Genomic DNA, 5636 nt, shown 5'->3' with positions numbered 1-5636 from the left:
TGGCCCCAGCCAGAGCCCTCATCCTCCCACACCCTAACCCTCTGCCCCAGCCCTGAGCCCCCTCCTGCAGCATGAACCCCCCAGCCCCACCCCAAAGCCCTCACCCCAAACCCTCTACCCTAGCCCTGAGCCCCCTCCCACACACCAAACCCCTCATTCCCAGCCTCACCCGAAACCCCTCACCCCTGCATCCTCTCTCACCTCCAACTCCCTCCCAGAGCCTGCACCCCCTCCCTCTGCACCCCCTCCAACCCTCAAACTCCCTCACAGAGCCTGCACTCCTCACCCCCCTCCTGGACACCCACCCCCTGCCCCAGCCCGGAGCCTGCACCCAAACTCCATTCCAGAGCCTGCACTCCCACTCTCTTCCCACACAACCTCTCCTGACTCCAAACTCCCTCCCAAAGCCTGCACCCCAGCCCTCCGCACTCCCTCCCAGAGCCTGCAGCCAAACTCTCTCTCAGAGCCTGCACCCCTCACCGTCTCCTGCACCCCCACCCCTTGCCCCTGCCTACACCCAAACTCCATCCCAGAGCCTGCACCCCTCACCCCCTCCTGCATCCCCACCCCTTGCCCCAACCCAGAGCCTACACCCAAACTCCCTCCCAGAGCCTGCACCTCTCACCCCCTCCTGCAACCCCACCCCCAGCCCGTAGCCTGCACCCAGCACCCAAACTCCATCCCAGAGCCTGCACCCCAGACCCCCTCCCCCACCCAAACTCCCTCCCAGAGCCTTAGGCAGGTGGGGGCAGAGTTTGGGGGGGGGGGGCGGGGGGGTTCTGGGCACCACCAAAATTTCTACAAACCTGCCACCCCGCTGAACACGACAGCTTTGCAGTATGCAAGAATGGAGACTAGGATGAGAGCAGTCAATACACTCTCTTGTGACTTAGCCTAGGACCCAAGTCTTCAGAGGCTAGTGCACTAACCATCCTGTTACAGGCTCACCTTCACACTGCACTTTATCCAGGTTTCCAGTGGGGTGACTGATGCATAAGACTAGAGTGTATCCTCCCAAAGTCACTGCAAACCTGCACAAATTTGAATCCTCGCCCCTTCCTCTTTTGCTTCAATCACCAGACCAAGTTGGGCTGAATTTTAAAATGACAATGTAATAAATTATATTTATCAATCAGTCAAAGGCAATACAACAAACTATACGTCACCTTCTAATGCAGAGATAAAAACCATCTGAGACACGAGACCATGGTAAGGTTGTCAAGATGAGGGAAGGAGGTCATTGGCAGCCTCCCAGATGTGGGTACAATGTTCAATTCACAATGCTATCGCCAGCAGCATGCTGCTGATATTCACAGCTCTGAATGATCCAGTTTAAGTCTATTTCCTTAACTAACAGCTGACACACATCTTCTTTACAGTCCCTTTTCTATTTTCTTCTTTTGTGGTTGTGATATTTGTCTTCAGCCCTGAAATAGAAACAAGCCATTATAGCCAATGTCTTGTTAGGATCTCAGCATTTAACAGATTACTCCAAAACTGCTTGGCTGACTGAACTTTCACTGATGAAAGTCTGAACATTAGAGAAGCCCGAAGTCTTTCAAGACTGAAAATATCCTTTAAATCTAAGCACTTCCTTCAAAATCTTGTCACTGTCTTCCCTTTGAGGGTTCATTTCCAGTGAGCTTTATTCAAGTCTCATTGCACAACCCTGCACTCTGACAGAGCACAATGTATCTTGTAAAAACAACTGCATAAAGCCATTTTATGAGACAAGCAGCCACTCCATCCTATGCACCAAAGTATATGGTCAAAGCATTTGTGTTTTTGTGAGCTCATACACACTTGCTAGGAATTGTGCTATACAATTTCTCCCATTTCTGTTATAAACCAATATAGGGTCACAAAGAGAGCCCAGGAGCCTGACAGGAAAGTGTTTTGAATAAGCTCCTAAAATCACAGTTGGAACCAGATCCTCAGCTGGGATCTGCTGGCTCAAGGACTTGCACCAGTGCCAGATCCAAGTGAATTCTATGGGACTGCATCAACTCTGCACTATGGGCATGAGACTCTGCACTTGTAGATCCCATTGCAGGATCATCATCTCTTTGCTTTTAGTACTAAAAACTTTTAGTTCTCTACTTCAGTGGTGTTGGTGTCATTCATTATGGGCAGTTTTGTTCTGAAGCTTAGGAAAGCTTTCCGTTTAGAACAAAAAAAGATCAGACACCTGTAAGTGAAGCAAATGGTAGAGCTGGCAACCAATCTAACTGGTAGATCCCCATGCAAACTCCTCAGAAGTATGTATTAAAATTCACTTCATGTACACCAACTAAGTAACTCTCAGTAATACAAGGTGTGGTTAATTCATAATATACAGCCCATATAACACAAGCAGAGAGCACTAGGTGACCCTTTGAGTCAAATCTGAGCCAATGCTCCTGCATTGTTAGGGGCAAGTCACTGCTGGAGGAGCCATCTTTTGGATCCTGGATTAAACCCTGAAATCTGGATCACTTGTAGTTTTTTAAAGATCCCACAGCAAATTCTGCTTGGACAGGGGCTTTGCTTGGCTGATCCGGGTTATTACATTCTGCCTCTCTGAATTCTCCTGCATTTCCACTTGGATTGAGTATTACGTTCGTGCACTAAACTCGGATGCACCGTTACATTTCACTGGTGACTATCATCACTGACTGGTACGGGCAAACAAATTGCTTAGAGTAACACTTGCCTCTCTCTTTTTCTCCTGGAATCCCTGTCTTTGCCTCTTTCTCTACTTCTTTTTTGTTTGTCTGGACTTCTGCTGGGATCTCTCCTGTGTCTAGATCGATCAACATCCTTAGAGCTTCCACAAGACTGTCGAGAGTCCACTGATGCTGACCGTCTCTCTTCGTTTCTGAAGAAAAAAAAGTTATTGGTTTTGTTTAATAAATAGTTTCATAAACACTGTAGTTATTCGAATACTTTTAATCTCCAACGGTCTGCCTCTGGTAGGCAACGAAAAGGAACTGTATTCCATTTGGTAGGATCATTTTCTTCTTCTTCTCTTGTTTGTGATAATAAACGCTTGGAAAGAAGACACTGATTTTGGCTTCTCTCGTTTGACAGGCTGCAATTTCTTCCCCCAGTTCTTTAGGTGCAAAGGCTGAAATAGATCCTATTTGTTTACTATTTCAACCACCCAAGTCAGGAAATAAAAATGGGAAGCATTACACAGTGACGCGGACACACTTCCATGTTACACAGGTAATAAAGTCTATCCTGTTTTCTTTTTCAATACCCAAGTGAAGGATTACTGTTGATGTTAAGTATACATAAGATACATGAACATAGCTGTGTTGCACTGCTAGTGTAACTATGAGAACCTTAAAGGGACATTGTCAACTTGACATCTAATCAGTTTTTTAAACTATTTTAAACTCCTTTTTTAAGGTACTATTCCAGTCCTGCATCTCCCCGCCAATTCTTGTGTTTTAAAAGTCACATTTTCACAGGTTCTTCTCTCCCTAGCTGCTCTGTGACAGTCTGAGACCTGTGGTTACAGCGCTGTACTAGGACTCAGGAGAGTTTATGTTCATGTCCTGGCTCTGCCATAAACTGCTTGTGTGGCCTTAGGAAAAAGTCACTTCATTTTCCCCATCTGCAAAATGGGAATAACACTTGTTTTCTTCCGTCCTTTGTCTTGTCTACGTAAGCCATACACTCCTCAGGGCAAGGATTACCTTAGTATGGATTTGTACTGTGGATTACAATGGATCTCTTTCTCAACTGGGCCTTCTATGTGCTACTAGAATACAGTAATAGGTCGCTATGGATTGACGGTTGCCAGCGTCCCTGCACAAACAAAGCATTTTGGTGAGTGCTGTGAGGTTCTTGTTAATACCTTCCTGAAGATTTTGCTGAAATGGAAGATTTTCCTCCTTCACACGTCTCTGCATTGTCTGGTTTACCTTCCTCCTGCCAGTGGCTGCTGAGTTCTTCCATGTGCACACCAATCACATCTCTGATTACCTGGGAAGAGATTAGTAAAAGAAAACTTGAAGCTAAAATAGACTAGAAAACACCAGGCAAAAGATGAGGTCTGAGGTGTTGTTTTTAAAGGCACTAGATATTTGTACGGAAAAACGTTTGCTGAAATAAAAACTCCAAAGTAACTTTACTAAAATGCACCTTAAAGGGACACTATCAACATGTAGGTGGCTGGAATTTGCACGTACAAAACTCAGTATTAAAAGTAGCTGTGATAAATATATTCAGTAACTTGCAGTGAAAAAAGTTTTCTGTTTGCATCTGAAAACATTTCTCTGAAGTCTTTGCAACCCCCAAATAGCTAAGGCACAAGAAACTGATACTGAAATTGACTAGTCTAGCCTCACTGTTCAGGAATGAAGAAAAAAGAATAAACAACATGATGGGCACAAGATTTTTAAAGTTCTTTCATTTTTAACAGTCTCAGCTGTCGGTATCGTAATAGGAGTAAGGAAAAATGCATTTTAAATATATATGGTTTTTAACTCTGCAGTGCCATTCTAAGTAGTTTATGCAACTTTCAAATTGACATAGCTCAAACTACAGGATAGCCACAAAGTGATACCAGGAAACACCGACAACCAACCAGAGGAGAAAAATACTTTAAACCATTAACATTTCTTTTTGAGATTTATAAAATTGCTAACACATTTACTAACCCACATCTTCAGACTTGGTCAAAAAGTTTCTTTAAGATTTTCTTTAAGGCATCATAGTTAAAACTGTTTTTACTAATCTGAATAGAGCACATTAGAGAGTGTATGCTGTGAAAAGATTAAGCATTCTAATACCTGCAAGGTCTTGCATTCTCTACAAAAACATTTGATGCTCACGTCAGTGTAAGATTTCTTTGTTATATGAACATTCTTAGCTCTGTACGACTGCCGCCGTCTTTTATAGTCCCGCATTTCTGCCAGGATTTCAAGATGAGACTTTGGACCTTTTTGACCATCATCTAATAAAAAACTGAATGTGAAACAAGTGGTTAAACAAACTAAAAAAAAAATTTCAGAGGCAATACATTGGCACTTGAGAATACATAATAGGGCTGTCTTAGAATGGTGCTGTTTACAGGACTAAAGGTAAGTTTGTGTCAAGTTCTTTTAACAGATGTTTCTCTGGTATTTATTTACAGCATCAAACAGTGTCTAGGGAAGTTGGAGAGAAAGCTGGAAGAGATCTGCTTACACAGTAAAGACCAAAATCAACAACCAAAATAAAAGGCATTCAAGCCACCATACAAGATTATTACATGAACTCTGAGACACTGCAATAAGACCAATGTAGTGACTTGAAATAAGTTATTTAACAACAACTGTCCTAAATACTAATTTACAAGTCACATTTTCAAAACCCATATTATTGAACTGCGGAAGTCTGGCAAACAGAGGGATCGATCCAGCAAATGTAAATGTCTATGGCCATGCAGATCCTTTTGCAGGATCGGGCTCCAGAAATAAGGCATTTTTTCCCTGCATGTATATTTTATGTTTTACAGAATATAGTAATTGGAGGAGTCCTGATCTGTCTCACTAGTTTATATATTTCTCCAGAATTTTCTTTGTGCCAAAAGACTATCGTGTGTCTCTTATCACATTTCTATTGTTACTGTTCCATGCTGCTTTTATTTCATATCAGCTTTCACA

General features: G+C 43.2%; 1 pseudogene; it reads right to left on the bottom strand.

Annotated features, from left to right (window-relative positions):
• Positions 1-785: 785 nt before the first annotated feature.
• LOC113408050 overlaps positions 786-5636 on the bottom strand; it is an 11706-nt pseudogene continuing 6855 nt past the window's right edge.

The sequence above is a fragment of the Terrapene carolina genome, unplaced genomic scaffold (assembly GCF_002925995.2).
Source record: "Terrapene carolina triunguis isolate 2854851 unplaced genomic scaffold, T_m_triunguis-2.0 Scaffold707, whole genome shotgun sequence".
In the NCBI taxonomy this organism is placed as follows: Eukaryota; Metazoa; Chordata; order Testudines; family Emydidae; genus Terrapene; species Terrapene triunguis.
This window is presented reverse-complemented; position numbering and strand designations above follow the sequence as displayed.